We start from the raw sequence: 23146 nt of genomic DNA, 5'->3' as shown, positions 1-23146 counted from the left end.
TGTGCAAATCCTTATGGTGGTTCTATCCTGGTGAACCATTAAAACATGTCAATATTTTTACATTTTTTTCATAAAGCGAGTAAAAAGGACGCATATGTGAAACATGTTAGGTATTGACAATATCGGCTACTGTATACTCTACATGTCCACAAAAATATAATTGTCAATTCCTCTCCTGTAGCAAAATTGGTTGGTTCTTTTCAGATGAACCGGAGTGTACATAAAAACTTCACAATTTTTGAAAATTCACTTTTTAAACCAAAATTCATTTTTGAAACCAATCGAAAAACTTTTTCTTTGCCTCAATATGTACCAAAATTGGATTCAGTTTTTTTGATTGAAGCGCATCTCAGCAAAAATTCGGATACGTTAGCCATAATGTAACCCATTACAAAGTAATGTATGCAAGCTACTTTCTGCATTACCAGTAAGCTGAAAAATAATGGATTTTTCTTAAAAATGTTACAAAGCAAAACTATTATTTTTTACTCCTTCCTAAGTAATGAGTACGGTGGCGTGTTTGTGCGACTGCAAATCCGAGGGCAGTATGTTCAACGCACATTGTCGGCACGCGAGTTTGTTGTTAACAACATAAAGAACAGATGTTGGTGCACATGGAAACGTTTAAACAACCTTTAATGTTCGTACGAGTGGTACAGTGTGTAGGGTGTTCGGCTACAAATCAGAAGTTCGCATGATCTAATCCAGCAGAGAGCAAAATAAAATAATAATTTGAAGAGTATTGAAATTGGAAACAAATTCCACCTCAACTGTTCAACAAAGAGAACACATGCTCTTTAGCTTCTTTTTCAACTTCTAGTGGCCATAGAATAACTAGTTATTCTAGTGGTTATAAAATAACCAGTTATTCAGAGCGGTATGTCCCTGTTATGCCATGTTCATATAAGCATTTGAATCACGTCGTTCGTTCTCATAATTACGTACACAAATTAACCCGTTCATACGGCATGGTACACAATTCATAGCAAAATGATTCATATTTTCATAGTTTGATTCATATTTTCATGTTTACTGATTTTAAAGAAAGTTTCAGCCAAAAGACAAGTAAAATTAATTGATATGAACTGAAAAAATATTTGTCCTTTTTACAGATATCTATTCAATATTAAGTTATATTATTTTCATTCATGTTTTCTATTTGTTTTCAAAATTTTGGTGTTTTCAGCATATTTTCAAATTTTTCTATTTTAAAAATTAACGAGAGAGAGACCTGCCAAAATAACTTTTTGGTATACAGACTTTCCGGCAGGCATTTGATTTTTGTTTCTAAATTTGTAGGCGAATTTAAAACGAAGGACAAGAAATGCAACTGCAATGAAAGAGAAGACAAAATTTGCTATGATTTGAATGTATACTAGTCGTTAAACCGTTTACTTTTCATTCATATTTTGGAGTTTTTCTAAAAAGGTTTGGATTTTTAATAAATTTTTAATTTGTTATTTTTCCTGTCATAATTAATTTATTTCGATAAATTCTCTCATTTGTTAGAGATGGGACACATTTTATCGTCGTTCTGAGAGTAATTTAAATTGAACAATGTTGTTCGTTCTCAAAATTTTGTATGGGACATGAAGTAATTAGGTTTGTCCTTGTACTTTCTCAGTAAATATTACTCAGTAACTCCTTTTTAGAGAGTAAAGCATTTTGTACTCTTGCAAAGGAAAAAAATTAAAAAAGTAAAAAGACAACATTCAGTAAAAATTTTCAATTTGATTAATATTTACGATTATGATATTTGAATATTTTAAACTTTTGACAACTGCCTAAAGCTACAAAATGTTACTGAACAAAATTCCTTCAGTAAAAATTATAAGTTCTCAGTAATAATTCAAAACAAGTCTCTCAATTCATTCTCTTTTACTGAACATTTGTGTAAAAAAACAACATTCAGTAATAATTTGTAATAATTATTACAAATTATCGAGTACGCAGACACACTTATTATATCGGAATTTGGGTTCGAACAACGAATATAGAGCGAATTAGCCTTAGTATGAACAAGGCAACAAAAAAAAAGTTTGTAGAGGGTTTTGTAAGTAGTTACGACTACCGAAAAGTAATATAAGAACCCATTATTTGGTAAAGATTTTTGCTGAAAAGTATTAATATCAGAACACCCAAATTCACCCCAGAAATTATCTCTACATTTGGGAGTCGCACCGCCCTGTACGGCGTAACTGTTATCTGGTTCCCAATTTCATCTCTGCACGAGGTAATGTCAATGTTAGAATCATCTGTTTGATGTTTTATGCGTTTATAAAATTTTTTGATTTCATTTCTATTCCCATTTCAAGTTCTTCACATTGTCGTTTATCAATTAGTTCTTGATGAAAAGACAATATATACCTACATATTTCACTGAACCCCTGAAGAAAACTGTGTATCTCTGGATGATTGACGTCAACACAAAAATAATTTAATCGAAGTGTTCTCTCCCCGAAAGTGGTACATCAAAAATATGTAAATAATAACCACCGAATGTTAAGTTTGAATTTTACGAAAAGTTCATATGTTGTGCGTCTGTGTCTGGTTTATGTTGTGATATTTTGCAGCCGCAAACATATCATGTGGCCTATGTGGTTGCAAACTTAGCTCCCTCCCACCACCTTCAATAGTTTTACATTAGTTTATAATTCTTTGGGATTTCTTTTTGTTCGAGTTGGATTTATAAAACCGAAAAATATCTGTCGTCATGCCATGAATATGTAGTACGTATGTATGTATGCCGGCAACACTTGGTTGCATTGTATTGACCCAGCGGAGCAGTGGTGCTGTGGTGAATATCATCGTCGTCATCTGTGTCATCAACATTATTTGTATGTACTTTTGCTGCATGATGATGGTGTAGCTGTGTTTCTCTGCTTTGGAAGAAGGGTGACAATGTGTGCTGTTGTGGACTATGATGGATTGTTTGGTAATTCATAAACAACAACAAAAACAGCAAAACATTAAAAATTCAAATGATTTACACGAGCATGTAGTACAATTTGAAATGTCATTTGCAAGGTATAAAATTTTGAAAAATTATTACGAATAATGCTGCAATCGCAAAGCATAGGAGATTCCGGCACCTGGGACATTTACGGGCATGTAGTCTCTTGCATCGTTCGGTTTATGCACACGTTCGTCTGTATGTACTAAACTCAGAAAAGTTTCAGTTAGAAAATGCATTCATTCCAAAAAACATGTGAGTAAATAACATGTAAAGCGGATATATAAAAAGCAAAATTTAAGTTATCCATTAAAAATGTAGAAATGAAAAATCCCTTAGCCTAATTTTTTTATTACGTGATCATCCGGTCGGTCATAATAGTAAATTCATATATTAGTACACATATAAAGAAGAATGTAATGGGTTTGTGCTCTGCGGATCAACGTCAATGGCAAACAAAGATGCCAACAAACAGTTAACAGAGTTACTATAACAACCAAAAACAATAACTGACATTTTATGTAGCAGTAGCTGGTTACAAATATACATACAGACATATGTGTGTACATATGTCGTAAAACAATTCATACATCCATTCATTCAGTTTGTTGACTAGCTCTTGTATGGGATTGTATCAGAGTTGATAGCGGCGGCGCATACTTCTGTTAGTTGGAATTGAAACTCGAACGCGTTAACAACAAATCCTCCTAGTATTACAACAAACTAGAGGAGATATCGGAAAAATACAGAAAAGCGAGCTGGAAAACCTTAACCGCTATAAACGCGTTTAAAAGTGTTAAAGTGGATTTGTCGTTGGTTTTCATTTTTTTTTTTAGTTTCTTTGCTTTGAAAAGTGAGGGCAATATACCGACCGGTCACTGAGCGTTAACTGTGCATATACCTACGTACAGATGTACATATGAATGTCTGATTTAACAACAAAAAAGATTTAGTTAGCACTTTGCATGTGCCGGACACATTTGTTCATAATTTGTGTCGCATTTGTGCTGTGAGAAATGTAAAAAAAGAAAATCCATATTTAAGTTGAATTTAATTCCCAAGCTATACAAAATTAAAAAAAAAAACAACAAATAATTTTTTCACATAAAATCCATTAAAGTGATTTAATACAAGTTCCTCTGTGTGTGCGTTTTTTAAATAATTAAGTTTATAAATAAATAATTACAATAAATGGTTTCGTCTCACCGAAGTAATCAATCACAACGGGAGAAAAATAAATTGTGACATTAATTATGTTCTGTAATTGAAAAAAAAAACTCCACTGCAACTGATTATTTGATATTTAATTAACGAAAGTAAGTTACGGTCATAATGCACAACTAATTGTAAACTATAAATTTGTAATATTTTATGTGGAAAGTGAATATAATGTGGGAGCAATTAATTTTAAGTAAACATTTTCATTTAACGAATGAGAAGTTAATCATTGGGAGGGAATTCATTGTACGAGATCTGTTAAAAATCCGTTATTTTAAATTCAGTTTTGGAAAGACGAAAAAAGTCAGCGGGGGCCATGTCCGCCGAATAGGGTGATTGAGGTATGATAACGGTTCTGTTTTTGGTTTTTCGCACAAGCATCGATATGTGAACTAGTGCGTTATCATGGTGCAAAATCCATTATCACAATGCATCACGCCTTTGCTGAAAACAGTGAGCAAACCCTTCTTCTTTTATCCATTTGTTCAAATTTGAAAAATCGAAGAGCATACCAAAACACGACTAACCTTTTTATTTACCAAAAACAATTCAAAATGGCACATATGTATACCAACATAAACAGAAAACAAGGCAGGGACGAACTTTTTATACCCTGAGACCCCTGAGAACTTCAAGTGTCAAATTACATCTAGTTCGGTTAAAAATTGTAGCTAACATCCTCAAAATATCGAAAGTCGGGGATACCGTTAAATGGGGGCTATTCCAAAACATTGACCTGCTATGGCACCGTGTATTGTGTATGGAGCCAAAATTTGGCAATCGTAATATTTGTCCCAAAGTTAAATCAAGTTCTTAGATGACCCCATTGGTTCACTCCTTCGGGTGCTCCCCCCACAAAAGTGCAAAATTGTTCACTAAAATTGTGCGCACGATACCTCTAGAAGGTAGTAATCGAATTGGTCATAACTTTGGACATCGTAATGTTTCTACGAGACATAGATCAAGTTCGAATATGGATTATATCGGTCCACTCCTTCGGGTACCCCCACATAAAATTTTGGTAAAGTGCAGTTTAAGACCTCCTCTCGAATCGTTTAAATTTTTCTTGCAACAGGTTGCATTCAAGGGCCCTATTACGATGGTACAAAATTGTTCAGTGGCAAGTCCATACTTCATGAGAAAATGACCCGAAAACTGTAAAAAAAACCCTACGGCCAGCATGTGTAGTGGTTGGTGCGCCGAATACTGCATTGGTCCACACTCTGCGTATCGTAATATTTCTTAGTATATTAGATGAAATTTTAAGATGGTACTTGTAGGTCCACTCTCCGACAAAAGTTCGAAAATATTCGCTAAATAATACGCGCAATATCTCATAAACGGAGCAACCGATTTAGTCCAAAGTTTGGATCTCGAAATATTTGGTCCATTTTATGTTCAAAAGTGGGCCCTAATTGCGGTTAAATGTCTGTGCGAGTATTTTTTTTGGAAAATTTTGCCAGTTTTCCTAGTAGCGCTGTTTACAGCGATATGATGTTTTTCGTGTTCAAGTCCATGTTTCCTGATATAATGGACCTATCGATAAGGACCAGAGATGGCCTGTCGGAAACTGTGACGTATATGACCCAAAAACATAGGTTTACGACGGAATTAAAACATTTATAATTTCAACAATATTTGTTTTTAATCCAATTTAATAACATTTTAGATTTTCTTAAGATCTTATTTTATTTCAACAAAAAGAACAACAAATTTAAAAGATATTAATTTAATTGTTTTTGCTTCCATTGAAAGTATCTTTTATTCCTTGAAATAGAAAAAAATATTAACATTTCATATTTCTGTAATATAATGTTCACATGATATGACAGATGGATATATGTATATATGTATATGGGGATTTCTGAGTGAAATCGGACACTTTTTCAAGATGAGGTTTTTGATTTTCTTTATTTTTTGCTGTGGTGATGCTGCTGAATAACAAAACATTTTAGTATATTTTCAAATTTTTTTTGACTAATGGTTCCAGAGATATCGCGCCTTGAAAAGGTAAAATTTTGTAAAAACTACATGCAAAGAAATACTCATAACTTCTTTAATATTGGTCCAATTTGAAAAAATCTTTTTTTGTATGTTTTGTTGTTTTATCAGCTATTAAATAAAAAATAGCAAAAAAAACTTGCACAGTGGGCTTGGATGCTATTTTCGCGATTTAATATTTAAAATCAATTTTTAAATATGTTCGACGCCTTCGATTTTCTTTAAATTTTTTTGTATTAAACTACGTTCAATTACAAAAATTTTAAGTCCTATATGGTAATGGGATTCGGACGATTACTATTTTTTCTGAATTTTTTAAAATTTGTCAATTCAATTTTTCCTTTATACCATTGTCCAAAATTTATTATTTTATTAAAAAAATTAAAAGTTTAATTTATAAATATTTGTTTTGATTTTATATTTATGAATTTATGTCAAACATCTTAAAAACTGCGTCATTTTTCGATTTTGAAAATGCATCAGCGAAAATTCCATTAAAGCCCACTGTACATTTTTTTTCTATTTTTTATGATAAATATATAATATATAATGATAAATATGTACTCTTAGCTTCAAAAATACAGGAAATACAAATTTTGGACAAAGGTATTAAGGAAAAATTGTATTGACAAATTTTAAAAAATTCAGAAAAAATAGTAATCGTCCGAATCCCATTACCATATAGGACTTAAAATTTTTGTAATTGAACGTAGTTTAATACAAAAAAATGTAAAGAAAATCGAAGGGGTCGAACATCTTTAAAAATTGATTTTAAATATTAAATCGCGAAGATAGCATCCAAGCCCACTGTGCAAGTTTTTTTGCTATATTTTATTTAATAGCTGATAAAACAACAAAAGATACAAAAAAAGATTTTTTCCATTTGGACCAATATTAATGAAGTTATGAGTATTTCTTTGCATGTACTTTTTACAGAATTTGACTTTTTCAAGGCGCGATATCTCTGGAACCGTTAGTCAAAAAAAATCTGAAAATATACAAAAATGTTTTGTTAATCAGCAGCATCGCCACAGAAAAAAAATAACGGAAATCAAAAACCTCATCTTGAAAAAGTGTCCGATTTCACTCAGAAATCCCCATATATTTGTTAATTTTAATATTCATATGTATAGGACACAATACATTTATAACAACGGGTGGGAATTATTTTACAAATTTAATTTCATATTAAATAAATGTCCAATTTTTTGTACAACCACTACAATAAATTGCAACTGACAAATGCTAAACAATCTTGCATAGCAAAATATTTGCTAACAAGTGAAAAGTATCAGTCGGCTTTGCCGACAGAGATATACACTCAACCTGTGCGAGTTCAAACCTTCATCGTATGAACTAAAGCTCGCTAATAATGCGGAGGAGGTACCTGAAGGAATGGATCGACATACTTCATTTTGGAAGTAGATCTTAGGTGTCATTTCAGTTGGTCACCGTATAACTTAAATGTTTTGGGCCAGTATGTCAGGAAGCCTGGACTTACCCAGGAAAAACATAATACCGCTACAAAAAGGAGCAAAAAGAGTAGCATCGGTATAAATGTCCAAATTATCTTCGAACAGATCCTGAACTGTACTTAAAAAAAGTTGAACTTTTGTGGGGGAGGAACCATAGGGAGAGGGCCTATATGGACCATTTTCAAAGTTAAATTAAAATTGGACAAAATATTAGGAGATCCAAAGTTTGGTTATATCAGTTCGAGAGTTATCGTGCTCTCCAGCCACTACATATGGTGCCATAAGTGTTTTTACGCCCTTCGTGCTGTTTTCTCAAGAAGTATGGACTTGCTTCTGAAAAACTTTTACTTTTGTAATTGAGACAGCGAATGCAAGTTGCTTCAACAAAAATCAAAGTGATTCGAGGTATTAAAGTGAGCTTATCCGAATTTTTGTATGGGAGATAACCGAAGGAGTGGACAAATATAATCCATACTCGATCTTGATCTATGTATATCTGGAAGAACATTTTTTAACCTTGGTGGGGGAGGTACCTGAAGGAGTGGACCGACTTGGCTTATCTTCGAACTTAAACTAAGTTTGTACAAAATATTACGAAAACCAAATTATGGACCGAATCGGCAGATCCGTTAGACACACGGTGTCGCAGGAAGTATGGACTTGCCCCTGATGAAACTTGTACCATCGTATAGGGGGCAGTGAATACAGTTTGTTACAACAAAAATCAAAGCTATTCGAGAGTGGTTCTACACTGAACATTTTCAAAATTTTGTGTAATAATAATTTAAACTAGAAATTATATAGAGAACATAGACATTTTTAGGTTTATGACGTAAGCGACTTTTTATACGTTTCATATAGGTATGTGACGTTTCCGACGTTTACAACTTTACGACCGTAGAAAACCCAAAAAATCGTCAAACAGACCATCTCTGATAAGGACCTTTCAAAATGGACTATGTCGGCCCATTCCTTTAGGTACCACCCCCCGCAAAACTTTTGAGATTTTATCCTAATCCATATCTGTGTCGTTTTTACATACTTTTTGCGAAAAGGTGTTTCAATTCACACAGACTGAGGGTATACCTCTGTCGACAAAGCCGACTGATACTTTTTTACATGTTCTTGAAAAATTTCATTCAGAATGCCCAATATAAACTTTAAAGGGTCTCCGACGACAAATCTAATTGCTATGTATATTGTGAGCGAACTTTTTCACGATACAACAAAAGTGACACCAAATTTCTTGATTTATTTGCTCTGTTTTTAAAATTTTTTACAAAGTTTTCCTTTATACATTTGAGAGAAATTTCAAAAATTGTAGGTTCTCGCAGGTTCTGGAAGAGAGCATTTATGTAATTTGATATGTGTAAAAATTGCAAAAATAGCTATAACCCTATTGTACATGGTATTAAATTCAAACCTTAAGTTTATTATTAAACCAATGAAATGATTCTTCCGTATTATTCCTTTATAGTGTAATTGATTATCATCAAATATAACTTACATATTTCCATATATTTACACACGTCAATATGGTCATACCTAAAAGAAAAAACATATTGTTAAGAAGAAATATATTTATTATGAAATTATACGAAGTTTTTACGACTTCCAAGAAAATAAAGAAGAATAGTTCATAGTAAAATTACAATTTACTTGTTGCTTGATAATTTTTCTCATGAGTATTTTTTAAATACTGTGTAAATTGTAATATTAAATACACCAATTGGAAATTCAATGACCGAATCGTTAACAAGATAAGATTATAAATAATTTGAAATTAATAATTTGTACAATTATGGTTTCATGACTTTCATTTTACTTTCATTTAGTGTTCAATAACGACCCATGTTACAATCTCTTATTAATCTCATTAGTAATACAACATAAATAAATTAACCTAACATTGTTTATTGACTTTGGATAATGTGTATTTGGAATAAGATAATATTATGTGATTAATAAGTGGATAATTCAAGTTTATTTAAAAATTCTAGTACGAATCCACTGCATACCTATGAGTACATTTTCGCATTCAACATTGAGAAAAAAATAATATTTATTCCAAATAAAATAAATTATATTTGCAAAAAAAACTTCCAAGGTCTTCAACGCTAACATTTTTAACGAGCTGTAACATAGAGTTCATATCATAATTTCACATTTTCCCATCAAAATCACTGAAAATGCCATGAGTTGTTGAAATTCGGCTACCATCTTCTTCGCGTAGACAACACATTTTCACAATTCGTAAGGCCACCACGTTATGGTTGTGATTTTGTGTTTTGTGTCTATGTTATTATTTATTGCTGAACGCGTTCGACACGCTCAGCTCATGAAAATGTAAACAAATTACGAAAAACGATGACGGCTTTCAAAAAATGTGTTAAAAAATCACATTGTTTAAATTCGTTAGCATAATTATAACAAGGAGATACATACATATGTACGTATTTGTAATGGCACAGTAGCGCGAGACTTACAAAATGTTTGTTTGCATTGATATTTTCGACTTAGTGATAACAAATTTCGCTCAACTCTGAACAAAGATTTAGTCAAAATATCTAAAATCGAGCGATGGACCAATAAGACCATAAAATCATATTCAGTTGAAAATGTCACTGCCCTCACGCAGAGAAAAAATGATTGATCGAACAATATTCGAAGAGCAACATGTGTATGGTAAAAATATTGTTACATGACGTATGTTGTATTGTGACTCCAACAATCGTTTTTGTCAATTTCAACAATTGTTTTTGTCAAATCCAACAATAGTTTTTGACAACTGGACAATATTTCCTTGACAATTTTATTCTCTTCTTCGAATACCGACGCCGTGGTGAAAACAAATTTGGTGAGTTTAGTTTTTGTGTGTGTATACCAACATTCAGATCCATGTTATTATTTGTTTCTTCTTTTTATATCCTCTACCATAATATGGAGGGTATAGTTAAATTTTTCACATCGAAATATTCGTCACAGACCCTATAAAGTGTATATATTCTTGATCAGCATAATATTCTAAGTCGAAATTACCATGCCGTAGTCCGTCCGTCCGTCTGTCTTTTGAAGTCAGGATACAGCTCACAATTTTTAAGATAGAGCCACCTGAAATTTGTTGGTTTAGTAGACGTTTGACTTCATATAGTCCCTATAGAACTGCACCTCTCGATATTCGTTATTTTGAAGGTTGAGGCCTTAATATTACCCCGGAATGGCTGAAATTTGGTATTAAGTCTTCGATGGGGTATACAACTTTCCAACTGAAATCTGTCGGTATAGGTCCACGTCTTTATATAGACCCCATAGAACGGTGCATCCCGATTTTTGGTATTTTGAAGGTTGTGCCCACAGTATCCAACCGAAATGACTGAAATCTGTTCGTTTGGTGTATAAAATTTTCCGCCTGAAATGTTGTCTGTATAGCCTTCATAGAAGCATCACGGTGCTCTTGAATCAAATTTAAATGAAAGGTGCTTACACCTGGGAAGTTTTTGCTGATTCTGAAACTACAATGCCCATAGATGAGAAAAATCAAAAAACTAAAAAATCGCCGGAGCGCTTTTTAAATAAATCGTGATTCAAGTTGACATTTTTAAGGGTTTTTTAGGTTTTCAAGATTTTGTTTGGAAACCGCAAGTCCTATTGAAATAGGACTAAAGAAAATGTTATAGCTATGAATTTTTTTTACAAGATTGATTCTTATGATATCTTCGTAGTTTTTACCGTTATTGAGATATAGAAATTCAAATAAGGACAATGGATTGACTGTATCGCCTTCTTATAAAATAATGTCATGACTGCAATTTCCCAACTTAAACCTATATGAATATTTCAAAAACGGTACAACCTAGGAAAAAAATTGCGAAGCCAATCTTGTAGAGAATTTTTACAGCAACAACATACTCTTTAGTCCCATTTCGAAAGGATTTGCAGTTTTCAAGCTAAATCCTGAAGACTTATGAAAAAATCTGAAAGTTTGATCTGAACCTCTATATCTCAAAAATGGTAAGACCTAGGAAAATATCAATCAGCCAATCTTGAGCAGAATTTTCACTGCTACACAATTTTCTTTAGTCCCATTTCAATAGGACTTGCGGTATCCAAGCAAAATCGTGAAAACCTAAAAAAAACTAAAAATGTAAACTTTGAAACGGACATAAAAGGCTAAATAATCTTCGAAATTAGATATTGATATCCTAAATTATATGAAAATGTCATCACATTCTCGTTACAGAAGATTACAATGAATTGGTTCTCCATTTACAATCTATAATTTCTGTGGTACAACGAATATATTTAACAGCAAATCCAAGCCACTGTGCCTTTGTGTGTATACACATTGTGGCACTCGAAATAAACTCTGCGAACATTTGTTAGTTGACATTTTTGTTGGTGATTGGGTGAAAAATCGCAGCGTGATGGTCGATGCTGATGACACTTTAATGTTGTTTGTTTTTATTTTTAATGCTATGACCCAAAAAATTAATCGCCAAACCCTCGAAGCAAACAACAAATGCTGGAAGTTTTGTTTTCTTTCCTTCTCCTTTTTGGCATACAAATCAAGTTATTTAAAGGGTGTTTTCTGTTTGACCCAAAAGGTCGTGGATAGATGTTTTGGCGGTAGAATTTTGCAAAAAGAAAAAGCAGAAATTATGCAAATTATGAATTTTCCTTAAGAATTAATGTGAACGCAATTTCTTGGCATAACTTCGTTAAGGCCGAAATATTTTGTTGGTTTTTCAAAACAGCCATTAAAAGCGCTAGAAAAATGCTGGCCATGAGACGATGGTACTTTGATGGAAGGGTATTTAGTACTGTTTGGGTAATTCCTTTTTTTTTGTTATTAAAAGTAAAAAACTGAACAAATTAAAATTCGTTGGAATTAAAAAAAAAACTTATTAGCCCATTTCGTCTCGAGACAAATTTTTTATTTATTTTTTAAGAAAAAATAGTTTTAAGGGTAATTAGGACACACTGATGTCAAAAATCGACACAAAAAATTTTCCGATTTGTCGTTTTCCCGGAAAATGGTGTTCGAAATTTCGAACAATGCACGATGGGCCGATGACAGGTTTTTGAGGCAAAAAATCACAGGGGCAAGCTAGACCTTCAAAATTTCGTGCAGATGTTTATAATCGGCCTAGAAACTAATCTGCCAAATTTGGTTGATATCGGTTCATATATAGATATAGCTCTTATATATATGTTCGCCCGAGTTCGAGTAATTGATGGACCAAACACGAAAATTCTGTCCAATTATGATGATATTTGGAATATGTGGCGAAATTCGGACTGGAAATAAGTTTGCCAAGTTATTATGAAGTCGGTTCAGATTTGGATATAGCTCCTATATATATTTTCGCCCGATTTGAGGTATTTGGTGCAAACACGCAATTTCTGTCCAATTTCGATGAAATTTGAAACGTGTGACAGGATTCGGTCTAATGTTTGGCAAATTATATTGAAATCGGTTCAGGTTTGGATATAGGTCCCATATATATTTTCGCCCGATTTGTGGTATTTGGTGCAACAAACATTTCTGCAATTCTGTCCAATTTCGATGAAATTTAAAATGTATGACGGAATTAGTTCTAGAAAACAGTATGCCAAATAATATCAAAATCGGTTCAGATTTGGATATAGCTCCCATATATATTTTCACGCGATTTTAGGTATTTCGTGCAGCAATCACGCTATATATGTCCAATTGTGATGAAATTTAAAGTGTCTGACGGAATCTAGAAAACATTATTGAGACATCATTTCGAAGTTAATTGTTTTCTCATTTTAGTTGGTTGATACCGAACTTCCTTGAGAACATAGTTTGTATATTTTTCTTTTGGCAAATTGGCCGAAACAGAGGCCGCATGAATCAAGAGCTTGGTATAGTTGCCGTGTTCATAAGAGACTTCCGAAGCAAGTTTTCTTCCTTCACTTTAATCCTCATTAGGGTGCCCTCTCTTCTTTGTATCATTACCTTGTTCTAGCGTAAATACTGTTTCGCTAGCTAACCATAAGCTTTCAAATTGTAATACACGATTTTTTTACCTCCAATTTTTTATCCATTTTTGCTTAAGGCGTGCACAAATGTTATAAGCTTATTTTTTAACTCCCGTCACGACGTTGTCTTTGACACCTCGATTAAATTTCGCAGAAATCCAGTCTATAACGTGTTTAGGTTTTCGCTGATTTTCCAACCAAAAATTAAAAATATCCAAATTTTTAAGTTTTACGATATCTGGAAATTGATAATTTTTTTATTCGCAAGTATACGCAAAATTTCTTTTCAAAATCTGTTAGCCGGCATTTTCAACTTTCACCTGATACATATTTTTACGAGAATACACCCCGATACCGAAAGTTTTACTCCAAAGAACACATGGACGATACCACAGCATACATCAAAAAACATCACTTACTGACACAACAAATTATTGACCACATCTAATATTACATTTACATTTTCAATAATAATCTGAATTTACATACTATTACCCGTATTTTCCATTTTTAAAAAATATATAAAATCAACAGATCGGGTTTTGACGCCAAAATACTTATATTGTTTAATTACTACTGAATGTCAGAAATAAACGGAATGAAAATTATGACATCTTTGGCAGCTTGGCATGTCGCCGGGGGCCGTTGCCAGATTGTAATTTTTTTTTTGAGGTTTGAAAGTGCTAAGAATATAATTCCGTTATTATTTGATTTCAATCACTGACTTGAAAAAAATGACTTTTTACCTCAAAAACCTGTCATTGGCCCCTTCGTGCAATGGCGCGAACACTATATGTTTAGAAGTAAAAAATTGATTTATTTGCTGTTTTATTGATTTACTTTATCATTTTTGAATGAAAAAATGGTTGGGCCTACAACATTTTCCCCGGAAATGTGTCATTACTGGTCCACGTTTTGGATTACACCGCCATAGAACGGTACCGCCCGATTTTTGGGGTTTTTCAGGGATTTAGCTGCATTATCCTATAGAAATGGTTGTACATTAATACATACATATTTAGTCTTCTTTGGGGCAACTAAACTTTCCTCCAGAATTTTGTCAGCACTGGTCCATGTTTTATATAGCCTTACTAGAACGGTACCTACCGATTTTAGGGTTTTTTATGATTTTAGCCGTACTATTCTACAGAAATGGCTGAAATTTAGTATTTAGTCTTCTATGGGGCTATAATTAATTTTCCCCCTAATTTGTCGGTACATTTCCACGTTTTGATATAGCCACTGACCGCTAAGATAAGTACCAGTGTTCGAAATTTCAAACAGTCATTTTTGCACATATGTATGTAAAGTCGCGCTCCTCTTTATATTTAGGGAAACGGTTACATATATTGGCAATAATTCCCCATGATTACTTTTTAAATTTAATTTTTTTATAATTTTTTAAAATTAACTTAAAAAGTTCCAAAAATATAGGCTTCAAAAATGTACCCCTACCATCGAGGGGAAGGGGGCGTTTTCAAGGGAAGAATTTTTTTATTTGCTGACAGATGAGACTTAATATATATATTAAAACCTGTTTAAAATTTTACCTTTTTCATCCATAAATATTTTTCGAAAAAAATCCCTTGATAGGATCCAATATTTAGACCTTGGAAAATTAGACAGGAACATAGGCCTATACCAAAATGTTGTCATAAGTAGAAATTGTTTCGCGAAGAGATTTTTTATAGATGTTTTGTTGTTGCACTCAAAATTACCCTATCTTAATTTTGTTTATCATCACAAAAGATATTTTGCAACAAAAATTCAAAGATACAAATGTACCGGTATATTCTAACGAATCCAATGGTTTTCAAACAGCAATACAAAATACCTCATACATCATCATGAACTAGTACTGTATCTGTTTGTTAATTTCAAAGTACTTACAAGTTTACGCTTGTCTTTTTTAATGACGATTTCGGTAAGAAAATTATTTCTTTCCTTTTACAACCTCGTGGAATTAAGTTAATAGCTCCGGTTAAGATCTTCTATCTTTACATTAATAACAAAAAAATAATCTTCAGTTTCGCAAAATTCTAAAATACTACAACTATTTCAGAAATACAAAGTACTATAACAAATCAGAGAGAGAATCGTGTGTAAAATATGTAATTCTGCTAACTGAGCAAAAATCATAGCACCATATTTTCAATCCGAAACTGGTAAGAGAAAAATTCAATTTTGTTTATACAAGTGAATAGTGAACATCTTTGGGCATTAAGAACATTGCATAGGGGTTGCGATACAATGCGTCGGCCTGCGCTCCTTTCGTATTAGACAGAGTACTCTTAGTACTCAAAGCCTCCACATCTATTCCACAGGTACCAATACGAGGATACTCTTTATGGGCATAACATCTTTCTTTATGGGGTGCTGAGGACTACCACCTACGCTGCTCTATGGGTCACAGCACCCGGTTAAGAATGCAACTCCACACAGGGCTGAAACACTACCCGCGATTCGAATCCAAACTAGGGATACGCAAATTGATTTTCGAGTAATCGATTCCTCGATTTTTTGATTTGAAGAACTTAAACACCGAAGTCGACTTTTGACTTCATAGAAAATCGAAAGATCGATTTTCTATTATGATTTTTAAATTTTTGTAATGGAAATCGAAAGATCAATTCTGTTTTGACTTTTTGATGTATGTACTACGAAAATTAAATATACAGATTACATTGGTAACAGTAAGACAACAATATTATACTATTTGTTGTACTGATGAACAAAGTTAATCTAACGGTACTATTACACAGTAATTTTAACTAATTTCTTTGTATGCGAAAACGAGAAACATAATTAAATTGCACTCAAATATCTGCAAATATAGAATTGACATTGATGGTGTCGGATTTATCCAACAAAGGACTTTGATCAAACGAAAATTGGAAATAATATTTGGTTTCTTGGAATATATCAAACATAATAGGTAAGTATCCTACTTCATATAACAGTGTTAAACGCGAAGCATTGTACTCTAAAACGTTACACATTTTCAACGCAGGGAGTCATCTCGATCGAACGATTCTTTTCTAAGTAAAAATCAAAAGATCGATTTTTGTGTTCTAAGTAAAAATCAAAAAATCGAAACATCGATTTTTGAGTTCTAAGCAAAAATCAAAAGATCGAAAAGTCGACTTTTGCTTGGTGATACGTATTCCTAATCCAAACCCCAAGCATCACATTGCACCCAATGGCGCCTCCCTCTCCATAGCCAAGCTAGATCAATATTATCATCCGATGAAGGGATTCCTGTGGTTCCCGAAAGTCTCGGTTAGACTGCGTTGTCGAAACTACACCAGTTTCTACTCCACACAACCCGGGACTGGTCACCCGAAGTGAGATGGATTAGGCACGATCAGAGAATTGAAAGTGAAATTAAGTGTGAAAGTGTCACCAACAATATCTAAAAGATCTAATGACATGGTGGATAGTTGAGACCAAATTGTGAATGTGGAGGAAAAAGTGGCTCGCAAACCACAAAGCATTTGTTATCTTTGTAATAAAAATTAACCTCAGCATTACTACAAATCACTCATGCTGTAATACAGTGGTCACAACACAATAACATAAAAATAAAACAACAATCAGGAGATATTTATTGTTTAGCACGTACAGTGTATCCGAGATAGAAAAGCAAATGCAACAACAAGCTTTGTTTCTTTACCAAATAGCGCTGTTCTGATCTAAAACCATTTTGTACCGTATTAAGGCTGGAGTATAAAAACATGTAATTAACACTGAGAGCTTCAAGTAACCTTGAAATATGTTATATTTTCTTGGCAGTGATTTGATCTGGCGACCATTTGCGTATAAGATGGGCATGGTAACAAATACACTACTGTGGCACACGTGGAAGGATAGCTCCCTTAATTAACCCTGATAAATTGAAAATCTTATAATTAGCATTGGGAAAAAACTGTCGGTCCCTTGAAGCATTTTCTTATACTAAATATATAAACTCGATAAGTCGTAAAAATGGATTACGATTTATGTTGCCTTACTTATGTATTATGTATGTACATTAGGAGATCCAAAAAAAAAATTTTGTTTGTATGTATCAGACTTTGTCTTCTTGGGCTATAAGAAGACAAAGCCCAAGAAGACAAAGTCTGATACATACAAATAAATAACTGAAAGGTCGATAAAACATAATATAAAATAAAATTTTTTTTTGAAAGACCTCTCCCATAATTTTTTCCATTTGATCCAAAAATCTTATATATGAAACTTTACGGCGATCATTTAACGTTAACCCGTACCACCTGAGCGATCTTTGTTTCCTTAATAATAATTTTTATGGGACCAAAGGTGAATTTTCAAGAAAATTGTCTAGAGGCCGCATTTATTGTCCAATCCATGAATAAAACTATACCAGTTCATTGTTGTAGCTCATGGTAGAACAAATAAGGTAAAGTAAATACTACAACAAATACAACTCAACAACAACCACATAGAAATTAGTTTTTGTTTGTAATGTTAGTGTCACCGGTATATGTAAAAAAGGTCTATAAATTATTGGAATTTAAAAAACTTATAATTTTTTACATTTGATTGAATATTTTGGAAAAAGAATGAAAATTCGTTACATTTTCAATTTGAATGTTTCCAAATCATTCCACTAAATGCACAATTTCTAACAGATAGTAGAATTCTTGCAAACATTTTTGGGATCGCTGGAAATTTATTTTTGAAATCAAAGAAGCACATGTTTATTAGGGTTTATTTTTTTTTTCAAATTTAACAAAATATCACACATATTAACAAATGTTTTGCCACCTCTATAAGTGGTGTTTTAGTGTGCGGCACGTCGTTCGGACTTGGAGGAGGTTAAATGTCATTGATATGAAGAAGTCTTTATGGGAAATTGTTTTTTTTCGGAATGATATATTTTTTCTCAAAAAAAAAAAATTTAATTAATTTCATTTTAGAATAGCAGCAAACCAGAAAATGGTAAATTTAGGAATATGTAATTTAAATTTCTTACATTTAAATATGTTTTTACACGTTTACAACCGTTACAGCCATAAAGCAAAGTACTTAGTTTAATGAAGTCATTATTAAACTTCAATGACACTTGGATGGAAATTAAAATACATATTCATAATTACGATGTACAACAACATTGTCATCATTATATACATACATACATATCTGTATATACGTTTGTGTGTATCTACATATATTTTTATCATATTGTATAATTTTCAATGTTTTTGTCATTACCGGGGTGTAATGATGTTGATAATTTGGTAAACTTTTACTGGCGCGTCATACACTAAAGTATATCTACTGCATTGCAAACACACATTAAAGCAAACAATAAAATAATAAATTTAATGAAAATGCTAAACATTTGCAAATAGCTATGGACTAAACATGGAGTCTCTAGAGGTGAAAGCACATCTCTGCCACAAAAAAGAGAACTTTTACATGAAGTGTTTCGTGTAATGATGAACAGAACGGAAATAATTGGAAAAACAACAACATAATGTACTAAAACATCAACTCTTAATATCGTGTTCTTTTCGTAATGATTCAAAATTGCAAATAGTGTTGGAATAGTGATTCGAACCACAGTAGAAACCAATATTTGCATCCGGCTGCATGTAGCGGCTAAAGGGAGATCTAACTTTTGGTCCCTGTAATGTAGAAGCGCAATAACTAGCTTCAATAAACTGCCAAAAACTCTTTATGTTGGAATTAAGGAAACCACCAACTAAAAATCCAAGGTACGATCCGAATGTCTTAAGGCTACTGAAGATAAGAAAGTGGTATATAGGGTAATCCTGCATTTAGGACAAATGACATCCGTATCAACTAGTTACGGCGATGAAGATACAACATAGAGTGTATAACCGCCTAGTCAAAATTTAGCAACCGATTTTTCAGAAAAAAGAACAAAATATGAGCTAAAGGAGACTTAGTTGTTACATTTTGACAATTCGACCAGTTCTAGAAGTTGAAAACTACAATCGTAAGTTAGTGATTGTTTATCTACTTCTGGATCCCCATAAATAACAAAAACACCTTCAGACTTGAAATAAAAAGAAGAAAAACATTGACCTACTGATGTTGTTTTGGTCTCAAAAATCACACTTCATGATCTCTCGTGCATCAGATGTTACATGGATCTAAAGCAAGGCTACTCGTGAAAGCAGATGAGGCAATAGTTGGCGGTATAACCAATCTGCGTCATTGGTAAATATGGGAGTTTTACGCATAAAGAACTGTATCAGCTTTACACCGACATTATTACAATTTCTGCTTCTTCAGGAGCAAGAATCTTCAAATCTTGCCAGTTATAGAAGGACACAGCTATGTATGACTTTTCAAAAAGCGATGCAATAACTTCGGTAATTAATAATGTTGGGGCGAAAATGGAGAACACTATTATCTACGAATGACTCACTTGATGTCGACAGAATTGTGTAATCACCAGGCGAAATTAAAACTGGCTATTGGGGGAAACCATGAAACAAAAAGAAACAAGTAAGAACGGTTTTAAGTTCGGCAGGGCCGAACTTGTTATACCCTCCACCAAGAGTGGTATTTAAGTAAAATGGAACAATTAGTTTCCTTTCGTTTATGAAGAAGACTTACAGCGTGTTTTTGTAAAAATGCTTGCCTGTCACACGAACCGTTCGTACTAAAACGTATACGTTCAAAATTTGGTTCTTGTAAAATTTTACGAACCATTCGTTTTTATCTAAAAGCTTTCGTCTATTTCATAAAAGCTTTTATATTTTAAGGTTTCCATGATACTTATTTTGTGGCGTCTGCACGTAAAATGTATTACTTGACGGCAACCCGGATAAGCAGATGGCAAACAAAAAATATGAAAAAAATGTAAACAAATTTGTCCAAAAATAATTGTGATAATATGAAGAAACGGATGTACATATATCCGTGTGCTTCTATGGAAATAAATAAAACTGCATTCCCTTCCAGTTTTCGTGTGTTTTGTGCCATTTATTACCCAAACTATTTAATTTTCATTCAAAACGATGCACAATGGTCCCAAATCGAAATTTTCTGGCCAAAACTATTTCAACGTCCATTTTGTATTGAAATGAATTATTAATTTTAATAAATGTGTACAAACAGCAATTCTTACTTGTTGTCGACCAAAATGACCAAAAACTGCCAAAATTTGTTGAACAGGGTGGTCCCGTTGTGTGGGGTCTAAACCAAAACATTGACCTATGTTAACAATTTTTGGTACGAAGGATTCATATCTTCCAAGAGGTCGAAATACCAAATTTCAGCCGAATCGGTCATAAAGTGTCGCTATAATTCACAAAATATCTAAAATCGGACGGTACTTTTATGTGGGGGCTATGACAAAAAATTGACCTATTTTCAAAAAACTTAAACATACTTGTTTTCTACACTCTGAAACCCTTAAATATGAATTTTAAGAAAAATCGGTTGATAGATGTAGGTATTACCGTTCAATTTCAATTGGATACTACGTACAGTCACAACAGGTATTTACAAAAAATTCTTCCATCTTAAAATAGAAAAATCCACTTTATTTTAACTGTGGCAAATTTGAGCAAGAATTTATTTCTCAATTTATTAGTTCAGACCCCCAGCTATCTTCCAAAATCAATTTGGAGGTGGACAAACTTGGACATTTTTTTAAAAGTTTAAATATATTTTAAAAATATTTGTAAAAAATAATATTTAATATATATATATATATATATATATATATATATATATATATATATATATATATATATATATATATAAATTGATTTTATTACGCTACTTTTACAAATTTCATCGCCCTTTTTTTAAATATTATGAAAGTACTCATTAACAGCTTCCCGATTCATAATAACTTTGGTCTCACTTCTGTATATTTATGCAGCGACGCAATACAACAAAAATTGTATATTTTACAGCACAAAGTCCGTTTTATTTTTACATAAACAAGTGTCAACTTTGGTACTGCGCCAATCAACGAATACTAACGTTATTTACAAAAGCTAATTATTTTCAGATGACTTGAGGTGTTTTTTATTATTCTGTGAAAAAAAAAAAGTTAAAATTTCGAAACTTCAAAAATAGGGTTTTGGCCAAAAATTTCCTGATTGAAACCTATGTGCGATGGGTCTTTTCCATTCGATTATTTTGACGTATTCGTTCGTCTGATTTTGTTACGAAAACCAAAAAAACTACGAAATTAAAAAGCTTTCATTTGTTTGTCACACGAATACAAACGTCAACCGCTATGAAAACCAAATTGTGTCTTCGTTCATGAAATCGACGAACGAATGGGCAAAAACTTTTTACAAAAACACGCTGTTAATGCCAAATTTCAGCAATTTCGGTAAAACAATGTCGCTAACTTCGGGAGGTACCGTTCTATGGGGGCTATATCAAAACGTCGACATATACCGACAAATTTATGGCGAAAAGTTTTTAGACTCAAAGAAGACTAAATACCAATTTTCCGATATTTCAGTAAGATAATGTGGTTAAAATCTAAAAAAATACAGTAAATCAAGAGGTACGCTTATATAGGGTATATGTGAAGACGTGGACCTTTGCTGATAATTCTTTTGTGGAACATTTGAAATTTTATACCCCCAACGAAGGCTAAGTACCAAATTTCATCCATTTCGGTGTGATAATGAAGCTAAAACCTTCAAAATACCGAAAATCGGGTGGTACCGTTCTATGCGGAATGTTTTATACCTCCAACGAAGACTAAATACCAAATTTCAGCCACTTCGGAAAAATATTGAGGCCACAACCTTCAAAATACCGAAAATAGGGAGGTACTGTTCTATGGGGACTATATGAAGGCGTGGACCTATACCGAAAATTTTAGAGGGGAATATTGAATACCCCCAACGAAAATACCAAGTTTCACCCATTTTAATGGATTATTGTGGCAATAACCTTCAAAATACCGAAAATCGGGAGGTACCGTTCTTTGGGGGCTATATGAAGACGTGGAACTGTACCAACAAATTTCTGGGGGAAAGTTTCATACCTCCAACGAAGACTAAGTACCAAATGTCAGCCATTTTGGTGTGATAATGAAGCTGAAATCTTCAAAAAAACATTAAATTAACAAAGAGATTAAACGATCATGTTCCCGAGTTGGTAGAAAAGCTAGGACAAGGTTCACATCTAGATACTTCCAAGATGATTTTAATCAATGCCGTCTGAAAAAGTGAATGCTGCCAAGCTGCGTAAGAAAAGTACAATATTGGCCTCGCCAAACTACGCAAAAACATCATAGAAATGTGATGGACATGTATATATATCGGAACATCTACTGAAGAGGGATGGGACATCTACTAAAAATGGGGTAGCGATTTTAAATTTTGTGACAAATGATTTTAAGATGATGAATTTAATCAATGCCGTCTGAAAAAGTGAATGCTGCCAAGCTGCGTAAGAAAAGTACAATATTGGCCTCGCCAAACTACGCAAAAACATCATAGAAATGTGATGGACATATATA

General features: G+C 32.8%; 2 protein-coding genes and 1 long non-coding RNA gene across 9 annotated transcripts in view; 1 reads left to right on the top strand and 2 right to left on the bottom strand.

Moving 5' to 3' along the window:
- LOC141402622 (uncharacterized) overlaps nucleotides 1–9196 on the bottom strand; it is a 68160-nt gene extending 58964 nt beyond the window's left edge. The window contains exon 1 of the long non-coding RNA XR_012412679.1: nucleotides 9155–9196. This is a non-coding gene — a long non-coding RNA (uncharacterized lncRNA). The remainder of the gene's footprint in view (nucleotides 1–9154) is intronic.
- MCU (mitochondrial calcium uniporter) overlaps nucleotides 1–23146 on the bottom strand; it is a 304006-nt gene that overhangs the window by 112341 nt on the left and 168519 nt on the right. The gene's annotated exons all lie outside the window — the stretch shown is intronic.
- Nucleotides 1–23146, top strand: part of jv (javelin) — a 115619-nt gene that overhangs the window by 59123 nt on the left and 33350 nt on the right. The gene's annotated exons all lie outside the window — the stretch shown is intronic.

This window comes from Musca autumnalis, unplaced genomic scaffold, assembly GCF_047663935.1.
Source record: "Musca autumnalis isolate F117 unplaced genomic scaffold, ASM4766393v1 scaffold_4, whole genome shotgun sequence".
NCBI classification, from domain to species: Eukaryota; Metazoa; Arthropoda; class Insecta; order Diptera; family Muscidae; genus Musca; species Musca autumnalis.
Note: the sequence above shows the minus strand (reverse complement) of the source record. Positions and strands in the feature narration are given on the sequence as shown.